Source organism: Dermochelys coriacea, chromosome 1 (genome assembly GCF_009764565.3).
Source record: "Dermochelys coriacea isolate rDerCor1 chromosome 1, rDerCor1.pri.v4, whole genome shotgun sequence".
Classification (NCBI taxonomy): Eukaryota; Metazoa; Chordata; order Testudines; family Dermochelyidae; genus Dermochelys; species Dermochelys coriacea.
The window spans coordinates 325,714,558-325,736,809 of NC_050068.2; the positions used below are offsets into that span (position 1 = coordinate 325,714,558).

General features: G+C 43.1%; 1 protein-coding gene and 1 long non-coding RNA gene across 2 annotated transcripts in view; one reads left to right on the top strand and one right to left on the bottom strand.

The window, feature by feature from the left end:
* Window positions 1-22,252, top strand: part of COG5 (component of oligomeric golgi complex 5) — a 318,307-nt gene that overhangs the window by 182,617 nt on the left and 113,438 nt on the right. The window lies entirely within an intron of this gene.
* Window positions 11,666-16,497, bottom strand: LOC122456613. Its single transcript, XR_006275601.1, has 3 exons — window positions 16,486-16,497; window positions 11,997-11,999; window positions 11,666-11,792 (listed from the first exon to the last, which is right to left on the bottom strand). It is a non-coding gene; the product is annotated as an uncharacterized LOC122456613 (long non-coding RNA).

The following is a 22,252-nucleotide window of genomic DNA, read 5'->3' on the forward strand; positions in this document are numbered from 1 at the left end:
CTCTATCCCTCCTCTTCCGTCACTCGCTCTCCCCCACCCTCGCTCACTGGCTAGGGCAGGAGGTTGGGGTGCAAGACAAGGGTGATGGCTCTGGCTGGGGGTGCGGCCGGCGATTAGGATTTTGGGGTGTGGGAGAGGTCTCCAGGCTGGGGCACGGGTTGGGGTGCGGGGGAGGTATGGGCTCTGGACTGGGGGTGTGGGCTCCAGGTGGGGCCAGAAATGAGGAGTTCAGGGTCCAGGAGAGGGCTCTGGGCTGGGGCAGGGGGTTGGGATGTGGGGGGCATGAAGACTCTGGCTGGGGATGCAGGCTCTGGGATGGGGCAGGAGATGAGGGATATGGGGTTCAGGAGGGGTCTCCGGGCTGGGGCCAAGGGGTTTGGGATGTGAGACGGGGTGCAGGCTCCGGCTGCGGGTGTGGACTTGTGGGTGGGGCTGGGTGTGATGTTGCACTCTATGATTTTATGAAAATATGCTAATATGTATGAATATAATGTAACTGGAATATGCTTCATGCAAAAGGTTTCTTGTAAGATATCATTACAAAGTTTGTAATCTACTGAGTGTGGGGACCCAGAGAGACAGAAGATTCCCTCCTTGTGCCAAAGCCATATAAGGGGGTGGAACAGAACAAAGGGGGCTGTAATCATGAGAAATCCCCTAGCTACCACCTGAGCTGGAACAAGGGCTGTATCAGGGGAAAGGATTGTTTGGTAATTCACTTTGTTCTATTCTCGGTTACTATTTGGAACCACTTAAATCCTACTTTTTGTATTTAATAAAATCATTTTTCACTTATTAATTAACCCAGTGTATGTATTAATATCTGGGGAGGCGGGGGGCAAACAGCTGTGTATATCTCTCTATCAGTGTTATAGAGGGTGAACAATTTATGAGTTTACCCTGTATAAGCTTTATACAGGGTAAAATGGATTTATTTGGGGTTTGGATCCCATTGGGAGTTGGGCATCTGAGTGTTAAGAAGTGTTCCTGTCTCTAAGTTCCTTTCAGTTAAGCCTGAAGTTTTTGGGACGTGGTTCATACCTGGGTCTGTATTTGCAGCCGGCAAGCGTGTCTGGCTCAAACAAGGCAAGTTTCTGGAGTCCGAAGCTGGCAGGGAAAACGGGTTAGAAGCGGTCTCAGCACATCGGTTGGCAGTTCCCAAGAGGGTTTCTGTGAGCCAACCTGTCACACTGAGGATGAGGGATTTTGGGTGCAAGAGGGGGCTTAAGGATGGTGCTGGGGGTTGGAGTGGGGGGGCGGTGAGGGCTCCAGCAGGGGGGTGCGGGCTCTGGGGTGGGGCTGGGGCTGATGGGCTTGGGGTGTAGGAGGGGACTGAAGCAGGGGATTGAAGTGTTGGGGGGGTTGAGGGGTGTGGGCTCCTGTAGGGAGTTTGCGTGCGAGAAGGGACTCTGGGCTGAGACAGGGAGTTGGGATGCGGGAGGAATTTCGGGGTGCAGGGTCCCTTAGCCCTGCTACGCTGCCAACCTGAGCCTCAAGGGTCCCAGTTTCACTGGGTGTTCTGGTTGAAAACCAGATGCCTGGCAACCCTAGTCTCCTGGGCCCTCTCCCACCCCCGGGGAGAATGAGGATCAAGCAGACCATGCAGCCTCCAGTCCAGCCACTCCTCTCACTGTGGGCTGGGCTCTGCAGAGTCCACCAGCCCCTAGTGGCAGCCAGCAACTCTGCAGTCACAATTTTGCAGGGGAACAGGGAATTCTGCAAAATTCTGCATTGTGCAGTGGTGCAGAATTCCCCCAAGAGTAAGCATGGATAGATAGATACATGCATGAAATAAATGTGTTTGGATTTATTTCAGTGATTAACAATTCAAATAAACACAAGTGATGAATGATGTTGTCTTTGATTATACTGAAAGCACACAAATTCTACTTTTTTGAGGTGCCTGGGCATTTACTTTCCCAGAATAGGCCTGGACTACACTAAAAATTTAGGTCAGCCCAGCTATGTCGCTCATGGGTGTGAAAAATCCAGTCCTGAGCAACATAGTTATGCTGATCTAACCCTCAGTGTAGAATTCTTCTTTTGACCAAGCTACTACCTCTCAGGGAGGTGTGGATTATCTATGCCAATAGGAGAACCCCTCCCATTGGTGTAGGTAGTATCACACAGAAGCGCTACAGCAGTGCAGCTGCAGGTGTACCACTATAGTGTTTCAAGTGTAGACAAGCCCATAGACAGGAACATAAAGATGGCCATACTGGGTCAGAACAATGTTCCATCGAGCCCAGTATCCTGTCTTCTGACAATGGCCAATGCCAGGTACTTGCAAGAGAATAAACAGAACAGGCAATCAAGTGATCCATTCCCTATTGTCCACTCCCAGCTTCTGGCAAGCAGAGGCTAGAGACACACTGAGCATGGGGTTGCATCCCTGACCTTCTTGACTATTAGCCATTGATGGACCTATCCTCCATGAACTTATCTAATTCTTTTTTGAACCCCTTTTTTGAAGCCTTCACAACATCCCCTAGAAACAAGTTCCACAAGTTGACTGTGTGTTGTGTGAAGTAATTTTTTCTGTTTGTTTTAAGCCTGTTGCCTATGAATTTCATTGGTGACCCCTAGTTCTTGTGTTATGTGAAAGAGTAAATACTTCCTTATTCGCTTTTTCCACACCAGTCATGATTTTATAGACCTCTATCAATCCCCTGTTGGTTGTCTCTTTTCCAATCTAAAAAGTCTCAGTCTTTTTAATCTCTCCTCATACAGAAGCTGTTCCATACCCTTAATCATTTTCGTTGCCCTTCTCTGTACCTTTTCCTTTTTTGCATGCAGTATTCAAGGTGTGGGCGTACCATGGATTTATATAGTAGCATTATGATATTTTCTGTCTTATCTACCTTTCTGTAATGGTTCCTTATATTCTGTTAGCTTTTTCAACTGGTGTTGCATATTGAGTGTATGTTTTCAGAATACTATCCATAGTGATTCTAAGATCTCTTTCTTGAGTGGTACCAGATAATTTAGATCCACCATTATGTATGTATAGTTGAGATTGTGTTTTCCAGTGTGCATTAGTTTGCACTTATCAACATTGAATTTTATCTGCCATTTTGTTGCCCAGTCACCCAGTTTTGTGAGATCCCTTTGTAACTCTTCGTAATCTGTTTTGGACTGAACTGTTTTGAGTAATTTTGTATCATCTGCTAATTTTGCCACTTCACTGTTTATCCCTTTTTCCATATCATTTATGAATATGTTGACTAGGACTGGTCCCAGTACAGACCCCTGGGGGATAGCACTATTTATCTCTCTGCATTCTGAAAACTGACCATTTATTCCTGCCCTTTGTTTCCTATCTTTTAACCAGTTACTGATCCATGAGAGGACCTTCCCTCTTATCCCATGACTATTTACTTCGCTTAAAAGCCTCCGGTGAGGGACATTGTCAAAGGCTTTGTGAAAGTCCACTGGATTGCCCTTGTCCACATGTTTGTTTGAACCCCCACCCCCGAAGAATTTTAATAGATTAGTGAGGCATGATTTCCCTTTACATAAACTGTGGTGATGGTTCCCCTACCAAATTGTGGTAATCTAAATGTCTGATCATTCTGTTCTTTACTATAGTTTCAACCAGTTTGCCTGGTACTGAAGTTAGGTCTGTAATTGCGAGGATCGCCTCTGGAGCTTTTTAAAAAAATTGGTGTCACATTAGCTAGCCTCCAATCATGTGGTACAGAAGCTGATTTAAATGATAGATTACATACTATAGATAGTAGTTCTTCATATTTGAGTTCCTTCAGACTTCTTGGGTGAATACTATCCAGTCCTGGTGACTTATTAATGTCTTAAAGATATGAAACAGCCCAGCGGGTTTCTGTTAGAAATGCAGGGAAACAATTAATAGGTGTTAATTGGGAAACAAAAATATCAGTAGATTAATTAGATTAATTTTTAAACCTTTCCTCACTGAGGAAATCAACATGTCTAAAAATTGTAAAAGGATTCATCAGTGTGCAGAAATAATTTCAAATCAGTAAATTCATTCTTTTCACAGTTTAAGTTAATCAATGGCAGAATAGATACTTTCTTTTTAAATTAAACTCTTCTGGAGCTGAGACTTTTCACATTTCAGCTCAAACTCAGTTTTACACTGCTGAGTTATTAATCCCTGAAAATAATAGAAATGTTGATAGGCTCACTGTATTGTAGAAAAGATCCTGATCATACAGTCTCTGGTGGGACAGTTTGCATTTATTGAAATGTGCATGTTGAATTAACACCAGATAATAGAATCATGCAGTCTTTCATGTCTGCTTTCAGCTGTGCTGTAGAATGGTTTAGCCTCCCCACCCTCTCGCCTCCCATCATGCATATGTCCTTTGCTAGGCTATAGGCAGGCTAATGTGTCCATCTGCAGTACTGTGGTTTTTGTACAGGTGAAACTCTTCACTGCTACCAGCTTGTGTATTTGGTTAATGAAAATGGATTGAAAGACATGTTTATGTGACTGATTTTTTTAAAAATATATTTCCTGTAATTGTTTGTGACTCATAAATGCAGAATTAGGCCCAAAATCTCAGACAGAATAATGGGGTATTTGCAAGTAATTTACTGTACTTTACCATGCTATACAACAAATAGCCCTGCATTTTTCCGGTGTTTATTTGTAAGGATTTATTATACTGAGGTCCAGGAAATCCCATCATTTCTGTTCCTATTTTTATGATAGTGCAAGAAAGTGGTTTATAAGTAGTTTCTATAAATGGATCTTCTTGAAAATATGGTATAATCTCTACAGGATTCTTATATAACTTTTTTGTGGTAAAGTAGTAGGTGATAAATGAAAGGTCATAATTTTTATATTACTTTACTTTTGTACGAGTAATCACTTCAGTCAATTGCCAGAATCTTTGTAATCTGTTTAGTGTTGGTTTTATCTAGGAACTCTTTGAATGATATTTAAATGTATTAATTCCTTGCCTCAGGCTTTCCTTTCTGAAGGGTTAAGCTTCATTGATCTGGCACATTGCCCAAAATATATTAAAACTAGAGTTTCCTTTAGAAAGATTGGTTTTAAGATTGGCTTAAAGCTAGATATTGCTATAGAGAGAATTAAAACTGAACTCCTTTGAATCTGAAAGTTAAAAATAAAAGGCCCAAGCCTGCAAAACACTCACAAGAGTCCCTCTATAGACATTATTTCACACACACTGCTTATGAGTTAGCTTTTGCACAATCAGACCCAGTGTGAAGCAAAATACCAATTGAATCTTCAGAAGCATATTCTTACAATCTCTTGTTAATGTGTAATAGATGCTTAGTGAAATGTAAGACATTACCTGGAACACTGAAGAAAGGCATTTTGAAATGTGAGTTAGTTTGGCTCCTTAGCAATTATCAAATGTCAGTTCTGGTCACGCTAGATATATTCTTCACAGAACATCAGTCATGAAAACATAGGAATGTTTAGTAACTCTGATCTTAGTTTTTCCGAGAAAGAGGAGGTTTTAAATTAGAGGCTGCTACTTTAGTCTGCTGCTGTGTTCTGTGTTCATCTGTTTAAGCTATAAAATCCTTAAGACAAGGGACATGTCTTCCTCTCTTCATTGGGCAGCACAGAGCATGCTTCAAAACTGAGTGAAGTCCAGACATATGTGCTAACATGTAAAAGAACAAGGTACCTGCCTGTAAAGCTTAAGGATAATTTAGACAAATATGATGATGAAGTCACCAGGCATATACAGCAAGGCATGGAGTACTACTGATCAAGAGTTTAATTGAGAGAGGCTTTATAACAAAATGTGCTGTAAAGTCAGATTTGAAAAAAGGACAAAGAGGATGCATGGCAATGTGGGAACTGCAGATTCTTCTACATGAAGGGACTGAAAATAGCTGTGAAGTTGAGAGAGAGGGAGATGGATAGATAGAAGAGGTGCAATTAGAAAAGGTTACAGAGGGTGAAAATGGGTTGGCAGGATGGAGTTGTAAAGTAAGGAAAAGGAGCTTGAACTTATTGCAAATCAAGATAGGAAAATAATGAAGGAAGACAGTCTGATAAGATTATGGCAAGATTAGATTTAATTGTGCCAAGATTGGAATGGACACTGAGGACTTGTCCAAAATAAAAAAAAAATTGCATTACTTTAACTAAATCAATTTAGTAAGGTTTGGTCTACATTTAAAACCACACTCCCTACTGTCACAGCTATACCAACACCCCCAGTGTAGATGCAGCTATGTTGGCAGAAGAGGGTTTCTGTCAGCAATAGCTAAAATGCAGGGGAGTGGTGTTCCTTCAGCTGCAGAAAAACTCCTTCTCTCACCATTGGCTGTGTGTCCTAGGGGGGTAAAATGGAATAACCTCAATAAAGAGCCAGTTTAAGCTAAATCAGGAGTTTTCAAACTTCATTGCACCGCAACCCCCTTCTGACAACAAAAAATACTTCATGACCACAGGAGGGGGAATGAAGCATGAGCCTGTGCAAGCCCCACTGTCTTGAGTGGGGGGGCCAAAGCTTGAGCCTGACCGCTCCAGGCAAGGGGGTCAAAGCTGGAGCTCAAGGGCTTCACCCCCAGGCAGGGAGCCTGCAACCTGAGTCCTGCTGCTCAGGGCTGAATCCCTGAGGCTTTGGCTTCCTCCCCGGGCCCCAGCAAGTCTAAGCCAGCCCCGGCAACCCATTCAAAGGGGGTCGTGACCCACTTTGGGGTCCGAACCCACATTTTGAGAACTGTTGAGCTAAATTGAAATAGGGCAGTCATCTAAAATGAGTATCCACACAAATGGTTTGTATTGATTTAATTAAGTCAGTTTCTAAGCAGATTTAGTTAAATCTGCTCAAACTATGAGTAGATGAACAATGGGTGTCAAATTCTTCTCTCAGTTGCACTTAATTCTCTGGTGTAGCACAGGTGAAGTTGAGCAGAATTTGACCCTTTGTCCCCTCATCTGTATCTCTGTGTAATCTATCTCAATCATTTTAATTGGCACCCTTGTATCTCTGCCTCTCTTCAAAAATAAGACTAGAGTGAGCCTGACTCCCTCCTGATAACATAATATGTTGCTGTTAAATGCCCTTTCCAGGCTCTTAATTCCATTTGTGTTTTGTACTGTTGACGACTGATTGTTAACAGGTTCTGAAATAATGTGATTAGGTGAACTGAGAAATACATATCAGGCATTGTTAGGCCACATCTGCATATGGCAGAGTCAAAAATCTGACAAAGCATGTATCTTATGCAGAGAAGCTAATGTAATTCCTCTTGCTTTTTTCTCAGGTTGAAAATCTGATTTCCTATCTTTTATTCCTCCTTACTCCCCTCCTGAATAATAAGTACTTCATCTTGATATGTTGTACAATGACACACTGTAGGGCTACTCACATGTTTAGACAGAGGTGTTCTTGTGAGAAAACAGAGCTTTAATGCTTTGAGTTACCTTGTATAATGCTGTATGCCACCTTAGGGAATTTCATTAGAAAGGGACAGACCTCACATCACCACCTTGCAGCTATTAGTTAGCCGTAGACAAGACTAAGGATAATATTCCCTCTTTCTTAAGCTACGTAAGACTCTCTCTTCATTGTGAATATTGGGTGATCCCCAAAACATCAGTGGCATATCACCCAGATTAGTAAGGGGTTCCATCACTGCCTACCTTGTAACCTTGGGTGCCTTCTTGCTGTACTGCTCTGGCCCAGAGCCCTGACACCAGCAGCCAGCCCACAAGCATAAATGTTTCACTCTGGCTTCCACCAGCTTAGTTACTCCTGGCAGGGTGATCCCAAGAGCCCTTCTAATCCTTAGTCTCCCCAAATCTTTCTACTCCAAGTTCTTAAGTACAGACACTCTGACTTTTCCCTTCTGGTTTGTCACTTCCAAAGGTGTGAGAACAGCTCCCCAGTTATCAGCTCACTTTGACACCCACACTCCATGCAGATTGCACAACCGAGACCTGCTTGGTAAAAATAAACAAAAGGTTTATTTGATTGAAAAACCATAGATTCAAAAATGAAATAGTAAGAGAGAGCAAACACATACAAGTTGCAGAGAAAATAAAAACACAACCTTAGGCTTTACACTTTCAAATTAGATAAAATCCCTTTTCTAATACAAGTTATCTATTCCCTCTGAACAGTTTCTCCAGCATTTCATGGACAGCACCCACCAAGTGATTGTCCCTCTGGTTCTGGATGATTTAACTTCAAGCCCCTTCCCCTTTAAAATATTTTTAAATTTTTTTTTCTTTTTTTTCAGGTTTTTTTCTTCTTCAGTCACTATAGATATTCAAAGTGGGAAAAACTCTCTCCTGTCTTAGTTTTCCAAGACTGGGGTTTTCTTTTCAGTTTCCGTTTGTTTCAGTGTTTTCCCATTAATTTTAATTGCTCTGAGTCCGAGGATTTGGATACTATGCATGGTCTGCTGCTTCCATTTGGAAGGAATGATTACCAGAGAGTTCCAACAGCATTATGGCATTTCCCTCCCTTGCCTCAGCCCAGTCGCCATTGATACCCGGCTCCATGAGCACCACTGCAGCAAAAGCAGGATCAACCACATTAGCCATATTGGAGCATGTGGCCCCAATATTCGCCTTCAGAACTGTCTTGCTCAACCCTGTCCTTCGTCGAGTACTCGTTCAGAACTGGGGTTGGATGATGTGCTGGTCAAACTGGGTCTGACAGTACTGATGGATCTAGAGAGGTTCCCCTTGTCATTTCCGGATGTGGCTGTGTCGTCGACACCCTCCTCTCCCCAAGATGACTACCGTTAATTTCAGGAGCTGCTCAGAAGAATATCTAATGCTCTTCAGAGCCCGTTGGGGTGGTGTAGGACAGTTAACACCAACTACTAGACATCTTGCAATCATCATTACTGGCCAGAGTGGCCCTACCAATCAACAACACTATTCTCCAACTGGCACACACCGTGTGGCATGCCCCGGCCATGTGCACCCCAACGGGGGCAGAAAAGAGGTAGTATGTCTGCTGCCCAAGGGGTCTGAATTTCTGTTCTCCCATCCTCTGCCTGATCCAGGCTGCTACGGAGCAGGCCAGGCAACAGCATCCATGCTCCATCTCCTCAGACAATGCGGGCAAGAGGTTAGACCTTATGGGTAGAAAGGTCTTTTGCTTGGTCAGCCACCAGTTCCGTATCTTAACCTACTTATCGCTGATGGCCAAATATGACATTTTGAACTATGGGCAGATGGCGGATTTTGAAGATAAACTACCTCAGCAGGATCATGACTGCTTTCCAAGCTGTTTTGCGGAGGGGAAGTTGGTCTCCAGGATCATACTTCAGGCTGTGGTTAATTCTGTGGACATGTCCTTGTGTACAATGGTGACTGAAATCATCATGAGGAGGAATCCTGTCTACATTCCTCAGGCTTCACTAGAGAGGTACAACACACAATTGAGGACCTCCCTTTTGATGAATCACATCTTTTCAAACAGAAGACAGATGTTTCCTTATGCTTGCTGAAAGAGTAGAGCCAACTTGTGATCCCTAGGCATATATATGCCATTGCTGAAATTAAAATGTTACCGCCTGCTGCCTACACAGTGCTAAAGAACTCACCAGTTCCTACCACCAGCAAGTATATGAACCTCCACAGAAGTGTCCGAAGGTCCACAGGTCGGGGAGAGGGCCATCTCAAACTCTTTCTCCCAGCATGGAGCATAATAACATACGGACAAGTGGGTCCTGGATGTCATTCGACACGGCTATACAATCAAGTTTGATGCTACCTCCTCCATGCCATCCACTCCGAGCCTGTTTCAGGGATTGCTCTCATGACCGTATTCTTACCCTAGACAGGTGAACTCCCTCCGCAGAGAGGAGTAGTGGAACCAGTCCCTGCAGCTTTTCAGGGCACAGGGTTCTATTCTAAATATTTCCTGCTGCTCAAGACGAAAGGGAATGGAGACCAATCTTGGATCGTCGACATCTCAACCGTTCCATTCGCAAACCAAAGTTCCACAGGTCTCCCTCGCTATAAAAAGGCATGTGGTTTACAGCTCTCGATATGGAGGACGCTTGCTTCCACATCTACATCCAGTCGATCCACAGACACTTCCTGAGGTTCATGGTGGGTCTGTGACAATTCCAATACAGTGTCCTCCTGTTCAGATTTACTATTACTCCACGAGTCTTGACAAAAGTTTTTACCATTCATCCATTCTCATCATGTTCTCATCATGTCGGACAACACCGCTACGGTTTACTACATAAATAAACAAGGAGGCACAAGATCCCCAGCACTGTGCATGGAAGCAGTGCACCTCTGGAAATGGTACTTTGCGCACTGTATCCTCTTGTTGGTGGCCTACTTACCAGAGTGTATAGCGGTGTCGAGAACCAAGAACGAGATTGTTGGTGCTCTCAGAAGGAACTTTGCAACTGATCGTGAATGGGAACTGCATGATGTGGACATTTTTGGTCAATGGGGAACTCTGGTCAGGGGCCTCTTTGCATCTCACACCAACACCAAGTGTATTCAGTACTGCTCAAGGGAAGGCCTTGGTGCCCATTCACAGAGTGAAGCCTTGGTTCTTGACTGTCCAGATCATCTATGCTTTCCATCCTCTGGATCAACTATGCCTTCCATCCTCCACCACTTTTGCCACAAGTCCTTCACAAACTCTGATGGAAGAGGGTGGTGGTCATCCTGATTGCTCCATTCTGGCCTCACCAGTTCTGGCTTCTTCTGATTCTTTGCACGTTGAAACATCCTCCACTCCTGCTCTCAACATTTCTGGAACTGCTTACACATCACAATAGCAGTCTTAGACACTCCAATTCTCAGATCATAGACTCGTAGAAAATTAGGGTTGGAAGAGACCTCAGGAGGTCATCTAGTCCAACCCCCTGCTCAAAGCAGGACCAACCCCAACTAAATCACCCCAGCCAGGGCTTTGTCAAGCCAAGCCTTAAAAACCTCTAAGGATGAAGATTCCCCCACTTCCCTATGTAACCCATTCCAGTGCTTCACCACCCTCCTAGTGAAATAGTTTTTCCTAATATTCAACCTAGACTTCTCCCACTGCACCTTGAGACTATTGCTCCTTGTTCTGTAATCTGCCACCACTGAGAACAGCCGAGCTCCATCCTCTTTGGAACCCTCCTTCAGATAGTTGAAGGCTGCTATAAAATCCCCCCTCACTCCTCTTCTGCAGACTAAACAATCCCAGTTCCCTCAGCCTCTCCTCATAAGTCATGTACCCCAGCCCCCTAATCATTTTCGTTGCCCTTCCCTGGACTCTCTCCAATTTGTCCACATCCTTTCTGTAGTGGGGGGCCCAAAACTGGATGCAATACTCCAGATGAGGCTTCCCAAGTGCCGAATAGAGGGGAATAATCACTTCCCTCCATCTGCTGGCAGTGCTCCTACTAATGCAGCCCAATGTGCCGTTAGCCTTCTTGGCAACAAGGGCACACTGTTGACTCATATCCAGCTTCTCGTCCACTATAATCCCCAGGTCCTTTTCTGCAGAACTGCTGCTTAGCCAGTCGGTCCCCAGCCTGTAGCAGTGCATGGGATTCTTCCGTCCTAAGTGCAGGACTCTGCACTTGTCCTTGTTGAACCTCATCAGATTTCTTTTGGACCAATCCTCCAATTTGTCTAGGTCAGCCTGGACTCTATCCCTACCCTCCAGCATATCTACCTCTCCTCCCAGTTTAGTGTCATCCACGAACTTGCTGAGGGTGCAATCCATCCCGTCATCCAGATCATTAATGAAGATGTTGAATAAAACCCGCCCCAGGGCAGACCCCTGGGGCACTCCATTTGATACCGGCTGCCAACCAGACATTGAACCGTTGAGCGCTACCTGCTGAAGCCGGCGATCTAGCCAGCTTTCTATCCACCTTATAGTCTATTCATCCAATCCGTACTATTTTAACTTGCTGGCAAGAATACTGTGGAGACCGTATCAAAAGCTTTGCTAAAGTCAAGATATATCAGGTTCACTGCTTTCCCCTCATCCACAGAGCCAGTTATCTCATCATAGTAGGCAATCAGGTTGGTCAGGCTTGACTTGCTCTTGGTGAATCCATGTTGACTATTCCTGATCACCTTCCTCTCCTCCAAGTGCTTCAAAATGGATTCCTTGAGGACCTGCTCCATGATTTTTCCAGGGACTGAGGTGAGGCTGACTGGTCTGTAGTTCCCCGGATTCTCCTTCTTCCCTTTTTAAAAGATGAACACTATATTTCCCTTTTTCCAGTCGTCCAGGACCTCCCCTGATTGCCATGAGTTTTCAAAGATAATGGCCAATGACTCTGCAATTACATCAACCAACTTCCTCAGCACCCTTGGATGTATTAGATCTAGCCCCATGGACTTGTACATGTCCAGCTTTTCTAAATAGTCCTTAACCTGTTCTTTCACCACTGAGGACTGCTCACCTCCTCCCCATACCATGCTGCCCAGTGCAGCAGCCGGGAACTGACCTTGTCTGTGAAGACTGAGGCAAAAAAAGCATTAATACTTCAGCTTTTTCCACATAATCTGTCACTAGGTTGCCTCCCCCATTCAGTAAGGGTCCCATACTTTCCCTGACCACCTTCTTGTTGCTAACGTACCTGTAGAAACCCTTCTTGTTACCCTTCACATTCCTTGCTAGCTGCAACTCCAATTGTGCCTTGGCCTTCCTGATTACACCCTTACATGCTGTAGAAATATGTTTATACTCCTCCTTAGTAATCTGTCCAAATTTCCACTTCTTGTAAGCTTCCTTTTTGTGTTTAAACTCACCGAAGATTTCTCTGTTAAGTCAAGCTGGTTGCCTGACATATTTGCTATTCTTTCTGCAAATCTGGATGGCTTTCCTGCGCCCTCAATAAGGCTTTTTTAAAATACAGCCAGCTCTACTGGACTCCTTTCCCGCTCATAGGAGCCTCCCAGGGGATCCTACCCATCAGTTCCCTGAGGGAGTCAAAGTCTGCTTTTCTGAAGTCCAGGGTCCATATTTTGCTGTTCTCCTTTCTTCCTTTTGTCAGGATCCTGAACTGGGCCATCTCATGGTCACTGCTGCCCAGGTTGCCACCCACTTCTACTTCCCCTTCCAATTCTTCCCTGTTTGTGAGCAGCAGGTCAAGAGGAGCACGATCCCTAGTTGGTTCCTCCAGCACTTGCACCAGGAAGTTGTCCACAACACTCTCCAAAAACTTCCTGGATTGTCTGTGCACTGCTGTATTGCTCTCCTAGCAGATGTCAGGATGATTCAAGTCGCCCATGTGAACCAGGGCCTATGATCTGGATACTTCTGTTAATTGTCAGAAGAAAGCCTCGTCTACGTCATCCTCCTGGCCTAGTGGTCTATTGCAGACGCCCACCATGACATCACCCTTGTTGCTCTCGCCTCTAAACTTAACCCAAAGACTCTCAACAGGCTTTTCTGCAGTTTCATACTGAGCTCTAAGCAATCATACTGCTCCCTTATATACAGTGCAGCTCCTCCACCTTTTCCTCCCCCATCTGTCCTTCCTGAACAGTTTATACCCATCCATGACAATGCTCCAGTCATGTGAGTTACCCCACCAAGTCTCAGTTATTTCAATCACATCATAGTTCCTTGATTGTGCCAGGATTTCCAATTCTTCCTGCTTGTTTCCCAGGTTTCTTGCATTCTTGTACAGGCACCTAAGATGACTAGCTGATTGCCCTACTTTCTCAGTATGAATCAGGAGGCCTCCCCTGTTGCACCCTCCTCCTTGTGTTTCCTCCAGGTGTCCCACTTCTCCACTTACCTCTGGGCTTAGGTCACCATCCCCTGGCGAACCTAGTTTAAAGCCCTCCTCACTGGGTTAGCAAGCCTGCCTGTGAAGATGCTCTTCCCTCTCTTCTTAGGTGGGATTCCATCTCTTCCTAGCCATCCTTCTTCCTGGAACAACATCCCATGGTCGAAAAATCCAAAGCCCTCTCTCTGACGCCACCTGCGTGACCATGCATTTACCTCCATAATTCGATGGTCCCTACCTGGGCCTTTTTCTTCAACAGGGAGAATGGACAAGAACACGACTTGTGCCTCAAACTCCTTTATCCTTCTTCCCAGAGCCACGTAGTCTGCAGTGACCCACTCAAGGTCATGCTTGGCAGTATCATTGGTGCCCACATGGAGAAGTAGGAAGGGGTAGTGGTCCAAGGGCTTGATCAGTCTCGGCAGACACTCCGTCACATCCTGAATTCTAGCTCCAGGCAAGCAGCACGCTTCCGAGTTTCCCAGTCTGAACAGCAGATGGATGACTCCGTCCCCCTTAGGAGGGAGTCCCCGACCATCACCACCCGTCTCCTCCTCTTAGGAGTGGTGGTCATGGAACCCCCATCCTTAGAACAATGCATTCCATGCCTTCTGGTTGATGGGGTCTCCTTCTGATCCCTTCCTTCAGGTGGCTCTTCCAAACCATTCTCCTGTTTCATTTTCTGGAGGTCACATGCTGCCAATTTTCTTCCCCGTTCTGCACTGCCCTCTCAGATTCTTCAGCATGCTGTGCCTGCAGTACCAAACGCTGACTTCTATCCAGAAAATCTTCATTTTCTCTGATGCAGCACAGGGTCTCTAGTCCTTTAACTTTCTATTTCAATATGGAGACCAGCTTGCACTTCGTACAGACGAAGTCGCTTCTGTCCTCCTGAGAGAAAGACAAACATGGCACATCCTGTGCAGGTCACAAGAGCTGATGGCTCACTATCCATAATGTTTTCCTTCCAAGAGCCTCTTCAGATGTTGTATTTACTGCTCACAGAAGCGTGAAGGGGGGGGGGGGGGACAACCCTCTGTGGGAACTCCTCCCAGGTGAACACCCTCGGTTCGCAACTGGCTGCTTTTTTTTTATAAGGCTGCTGGCCCAAAGCGGTTGGCTAGGCTCAAAGCTTCCCCTCCAATTAACCACTCAAGGCCCACCTGGATCAAAGCACTCCCAATTCACACTTTTCAAACAAACACACGGTCAAACAGCCCCTTCAACTAGCTCCAGTCAGCAAATGGTCACAGCAGACAGACACTCAGATATTCACCCCACCAGCTCACAACACAGCACCCTTAATGCAGCACTCACCGTAGCTTCTCTCTGACAGTTCCCAAGCAAACTCCTTCTGTTTGCCTGTTCGCTGCTTCACCCAACAGCCTGGTTTTTGGATGAGCACCTCCACTAGCACAAGATTGTTCATTGGCAGTATGAGATGTCCTCTCCAGTAACAGGAAGGACTCCATGAGATGATCCTACCAAGTTAAATGGGCGTGTTTCATCTCCTGCATCCAACAGAACGGTCTTGCCCCTGAGGCTGTTGACATCCCGATGCACTTTTGAACTATTTCCTCTGTCTGAAGGCCTTGGGACTTACTCTCAACTCCATCAGGGTGCACACAGCAGCTATTAGCACTTTCCATCCTCAGGTGGAGGAACATTTGTTTTTTATCCACCCTTTGACTGCTTGATTCTGGAAGGGCCTTGTATGTCAATACCCACCCATTCAGCTTATTGCTTCTCAATGGGATCTGACCTTAGTCCTTGCATCATTAATGAACTCTCCATTTGAACCCATGACATCCTGCTCCCTTTCTCTTGTTTCAATGAAGGTTGCTTTCCTGATGGCTATCAGCTCTGCAAGGAAGGTTGGTGAACTGGGAGCCATGATGGTAAACACACCTTTTCTTCTTCTTATGCTCCAGTGCATGATTCTACAACAGATGCCTTGTTCGGCGCAGCGGTTCTCCATTCCACGGTTCCATCATTTTCCTCGCACGCTCCTCTTACTTAGGTACTACTTGTTAATCACCCTCAGTGGAATACAATAGGGACCATCACTCGAAGGAGAAGGGGGGTTACATACCTGTAACTGGAGGTTCTTTGAGATGTGTGGTCCTTATCTATATTCCAGTCCCACCCTCCTCCTCCTCTGCTGTGGATCTCGTAGATGCGTGGTGGAGAAGGAACTGAAGATGTGGTTGGTCCACCCCACCCTCAGGTGAAACCACAAGGCAATGCAAGGGCACATGTGCGGGCCGATGGACACTACTACTTCGAAAAGCTGCAGCTCCAGGCACATAGTGCATGCGCATAACCCTCAGTGGAATACAGAACACACATCCTGAAGAACTTTCAGGTACAGGTAAGTAACCTCCCTTTCCAGAAATCAGTTCCTTTGCATACAATAATTGGTGTAGCCAGTTAGTCACTTTCTCCCTTGCTGAAAAGATATTTATAAACATCTACAAGGGAACAGAAAAACCCTGATAATTTTAATAGAAACTTAAAAAATACTCAGGACATACTATTTAAAGGGTGTACTGTCAGAAACTGGAAATTTTTATGAATTAGAAAAAATCAAGTTGACCGTGTCCCTTTAAAGTGTTAAGTAGCTAAGCCCCAACCTTTTGTTTTTAATTCCTCTTTAGCCATTAATTTTAAAACTTCTCTCGCCTTCAAATGGCCCAGCCTTCACTACTTGACTGACTGTGGGATTACAGTGAGCACCTAAATGATGACACATGGGCAGAAAGCAAGCAGGAGCCAGCGCCAGACAGCCACCAGGTTCTCAGCCCTGTCCTCTGTTCTCCTACCTTTGTGTTTCAGTAATGGGACCTCAATCTACACCTGCAGGGACAGGCCAACAGAAGGGCAATGGTGGCACCTTAAGACTGCTGCTTTGCTTCTGTCTCCCATCAGAAAATGAGAGCTACATCTTTAAAAGAGAAACTTAATCTCAAAATTAAATGCTAAATTGGAATTTTTTTCTAACGGGATTTAAAAATTGGTAAAGTTGTGTGGGAGATGAGAGTAGCACTTGAGCAAGTTTGATTTGTGTCAGATTCCATTATTTCTCTATTTCATGCTAATATTTATCAAACTGGTCTCTCCTGTGCATTCATACTCTCTGAGTTCAATTGTTATATTGTTAAGATACTTTTGTAATTCTTGAGCGCTAACTGGCTTCTGTCTTTAAAGGTAGAAGATTCTTTCTTTTTTTTTTTTAAATGGTTGTCATGTTTATAGCCTTAGACTTGGTAAACTCTGGAATATTTGCTTGATGTTTCATGTAATAATTCTTTACAACAGTTCTTGGTGCCTTTCTGTTCCATTCTTCACCATCTGTTATGCTGATGACACTGTTAGAGGGAGTAAGTGTTCTGGCAAGCTTTTTAGTTGTGCTGAAAAGTCTTATGTCTTTGCTTTCTAGTGATTTGTTGTTGCTATATAATTTTCTCAACTTTAATTTTTGAAGGGAGCTTATATTGCAGTGCTCCCGTTATGCTAAGGGGCAGAGGATTGGAAATACTGACCAGATGTTAAGATGGTGATGGGGCTAATTGCTAGTTTCTTAATGCTTTTAAAGTTGGAAATAAAAAAGAAATTACATATACCAAAAGCTGGTACAAATTTCAAATGTGGTCCACTAAAACTTAAAGGATTCCCCTACTGTAGATCTTAAACACCAACTATGTTTAAACTTGTAATATTCATTCAAAAACTTTGGAAATTCAGGAACAAAACAACTGGTTAAAAACACGTTGAGATTGAAAGTGTGCTTCCATGCAGTCTAGCTAACACCTCAAATCGATGTTCCCTTCTTTACAAGAGTTTGATAACTTAAATTTGCCCTCCAACATTTGGAAAAACATATGCAAGGATCAAAATAAAAAACTGACAATTCGAAAAGGATCCTTGAATAGGAGATGTGATTTTTATCTTCTCCTTGTAAACTGTCAATTTGACCTTTTGTCATATATTTTTTCAAATTTTAGGGGGCAAAGTTAAGATTGAGTGGGTGGAGTGAAAGTGAGTGATGAAGAATTATACTTTAGTGGCACATAAAGTGGGCCCCTTAGCTGTTCATTTCCAGACATTCTGACACTTAAGATTTTTTATAAAGACGTGAAATCTTTGTGAAAAGAGTGTAATATTGGCTTTGGGACTTAGCTGAACTTTATTGAAATGCAATTTCAGTTTCAACTTCCATTCTAACAAACTGTTTTATCTGCACATAAATAATAAGCGGACAATGTACTCTGGCCCGGTACCCTAAGAATTTCAGATAAATAGTTAATTTTGTTCCCTGAAATCATTTTGACTGTCACTAATTGAGGTGGCTGACTTTGTCTAACCATGCACTTGTTTGAACTCTTTCGATTTTGTCTAGAATCACTATTCATAGTGGTAGTGCTCTGTAATTTACTAGTGTGTGCCAAGTATAATGATATGTGCTGACCAATTTCAAGTCTAGAGGGATTTGCTAAACGCGTCTTTAATTTCTAACCTCATTTCTACAAATATATTAGAAGCAAGAGAAAGACCAAGGACAGGGTAGGCCCGTTACTCAGTTGGGTGGGTGGGTGTGGGGGGAACAATGACAAAAATGTGGAAATGGCAGAAGCGATAAATAACATTTTTGTTCCAGTTTTTACCAAAAAGCTTAGTAGCGATTGGACGTCTAACATAGTGAATGCCAGTAAAAATGAGGTAGGGTCAGAAGCCAAAATAGGGAAAGAACAAGTTAAAAATTATTTAGACAAGTTAGATGTCTTCAAGTCACCAGAGTCTGATGAAATACATCCTAGAATTCTCAAAGAGCTGATTGAAAAGTCATGGAAGATGGGAGAGATTCTAGAGGACTGAAAAAGGGCAAATATAGTGTCAATCTAAAAATAGGGGGATAAGAACAACCTGGGGAATTACAGATCAGTCAGTTTAACTTCAGTACCTGGAAAGATAATGGAGCAAATAATTAAGCAATTTGCAAACACCTAGAAGATAATAAGGTGATAAGTAACAGTCAGCATGAATTTGTCAAGAACCAATCCTGTCAAACCAAACTCATAGCTTTCTTTGATGAGGAACAAGCCTTGTGGATGGGGGGGAAGCAATAGATGTGGTATATCTTGACATTAATAAGTCTTTTGATACTGTCTCCAATAACCTCCTCATAAAAAAACTAGGCAAATACAACCTAGATGGAGCTACTATAAGATGTGTGTATAACTGATAGGAAAACCATTCCCAGAGAGTAGTTGTCAGTGATTCACAGTCAAGCTGGAAGGGCATATCGAGTGGGCTCCCTGAGGGATCAGTTCTGGGTCTGGTTCTGTTCAATATCTTCATCAGTGATTTTGATAATGGTATAGAGAGTACACTTCTAAAGTTTGCGTACGATAACAAGCTTGGAGGAGTTGAAAGTGCTTTGGAGGATAGGATTAAAATTCAAAATGATCTCAACAAACTGAAGAAATGGTGTAACGTAAATAGGATAGGTTTCAGAGTAGCAGCCGTGTTAGTCTGTATTCGCAAAAAGAAAAGGAGTACTTGTGGCACCTTAGAGACTAACAAATTTATTAGAGCATAAGCTTTCGTGAGCTACAGCTCACTTCATCGGATGCATTTGAACCAAAATAAATAAATAGGATGAAATTCAATAAGGACAAATGCAAAGTACTCCACTTAGAAAGGAACAATCAGTTGCACACATGCAAAATGGGAAATGACTGCCTAGGAAGGAGTACTGCGTAAAAGGGTCTGGGGGTAATAGTGCATCACAAGCTAAATATGAGTCAAGAGTGTAACACTGTTGCAAAAACAAACATAATTCAGGGACGTAATAGCAGGAGTGTTGTAAGCAAGACATGAGAAGTAATTCTTCTACTCTACTCCACGGTGATATGGCCTCAACTGGAGTATTGTGTCCAGTTCTGGGCACCACATTTCTGGAAAGGCATGGACAAATTGGAGGAAGTCCAAAGAAGAGCAACAAAAATGATTAAAGGTCTAGAAAACATGACCTATGAGGGAAGATTGAAAAATTGGGTTTGTTTAGTCTGGAGAAGAGAAGACTGAGAGGCGATATGATGATAGTTTTCAAGTATATAAAAGGTTGTTCCAAGGAGGAGGGAGAAAAATTATTCTCCTTCATCTCTGAGGACTGGATAAGAAGCAATGAGCTTAAATTGCAGCAAGGGTGGTTTAGGTTGGACATTGGGAAAAACTTACTGTCAGGGAAGTTAAACACTGGAATAAATTGCCTATGGAGGTTATGGAATCTCCATCATTGGAGATTTTTAAGAGCAAACATCTGTCAAGGAGATCTAGATAATATTTAGTCCTGCCATGAGTGCAAGGGACTGGACTATATGACCTCTTGAGATCTCTTCCAGTCCTATGATTCTATGATTCTTTCTGTATGCTTGCATTAACTTTCTCTTTACATCTTGTGCCCAAACACTCTAAAGAGATTTTAACTTTTTAATAACAGGTTTGGTTCTCTAAACACTTGAATTCTTCATTTGTTACCTCTGTGTATTGGAATTTGACTTAGAAAAAATGCTCCTTCTTTGTGTAGTCTTTAACCCTTTTGCATCATCAGTTATAACACAATCTTTTATTGAGTAATGCAGTGTGCATCTAGAACATCCCAACTTCTATCTCAAAGGGGTTAGTATTTCTTATGTTCCTTATTATCTTTCTTTAGTCCCTGATTAGGATTTTTAACTCGCCTGATCATATTCATTTATAGTTGTCTAATTTGCATATATTTGTGTGTGTGTGTGTATATAATATAAAGTTTGTAGCTCACTTGGTTCTTTACTGTGCAGTGGATTGGGAGGCATGCATGATACTTGTGTTTTCAGAAAATGAAATCTTTTGCTTCATATAAAGTACTTGCTTTATTTCCAAAGGGAATGGTTCTAACATCATCATTTTTACAGCCACCTTTCGTGAAAACTGATCTGATTATAAACCTCAGAAGTAAGTTTCTTTCCTGTCAACTAAAAAATTATGCATTTTTGTCAGTGCACCCTCATGGAAATTGACTAGTATTTGTAAGGTGTGTTATCTACATAAACATGTCTTGATCTGAGGCCAATTTACTGTAATCATTTATTTGCTATTTTATACTCTCTTTGAAGTTCAAATTCTGCTCCTAAAGCTGGTCTGTAGGTGTCTCACATCTGCAGACATACTGTAGTGCAGGGGTTCTCTCAACAAATTTTTTGGTGGCCCCAGAGTGCAGCCACCAACTCTTTCTGGTGGCTGCTCTGTCAATTTTTCCTAAAATACTTAATTAACTTTAGGAAAAACAATAAATACGCACATCTACATGTCCAAATCATTTTAATGTATTTATGTATGGATTTTTTGCAGACTCAATAATAAAAATAATGTACAGTTGTCTCAATCCTTTAATGGACCTAAGCATAATAGAAAGTGATAAGGTACTTTGCATGTTCTTGGTGGTTTTGTTTTGTTGTTGTTTTTTTAAGATTTGCTAGCTAGTAAGTCTGTTTCTGTTAAAGTGATATTTGAATGTTTATCACTTTTCACAGCAGCAGACTTGATAGCTAGCTGGGAGACAGTGAAAAGTGATATTAACATACAAATATCACTTTTCACGACAGACTTATTCAGCCCTGGCAAGCTGGAGGATAAATTAAGCCTGGATAGGTAAGTGGGTAAGAAGGTAGCAGGGGTCGGGGGCAGTGTGGTGATGAGCTGATGGACTGGAGCCCTGAAGCCATGCGATGGTGGCCAGGACCGATGGTGGGGTGAGCCTGGGTTGGCACCTGTTGCCTCATGGCTGGGACTGGAGCCCGAAGCCCCATGAACAGGGAACGGAGCCCACAGCTGCACAGCTGGATCTGCTACCTGTCACCCCAGGGCTAAAGCCTACTCATCTGGCATTTGTGGCTTCAGAGAGGGGCAGGTCCCAATCCTTGCTGCTGACCCTAGGGGAGGGTCCACTGCTTCCCGCCCCACCCTCTGCCCCCCGTCACTGCCCAGGAAGCTGTGGCTACATGAAAAGCCCCTGGTAGCCGCTTGAGGTTGAGAAACGCTGCTGTAGTCCATCTCTTTGTGCGTGAATGCATGCATGTTGCTAGTACCTCTTTTATCCTGCTGAGACTATCCTTTCCACAGATTTTTAATACTGGTAACAGAAAGAAACCCCACTTTCCAATTAATAGCTCCACTTTTATCAAATTTATCTTTATTTGCAAGTCACCTTTTAAATATCATTTACTTAACTCTCTGTCACAAGGCATTTGCAAGCAGAGTTGGGAAAAATTTTTAAGATGAAACTTTTTTTTGCTGAAAAATGCAGATTTGAGTTGATGAAAACATTTTGTGAATTTTTATTGAATTTGTTGAATTGTTTAGGTTGAAAAAACCACCAAACTTCTGAAAAAATGAAAACATTTCATTTTGATGTTTTTGAAATTAAATGTTTAGATTTTTTTTATTCAAAATTACTTCACTTAGAAATTCACTTCGGTTTTATACTTTTTTTTAAAAAGCTCAAACATAA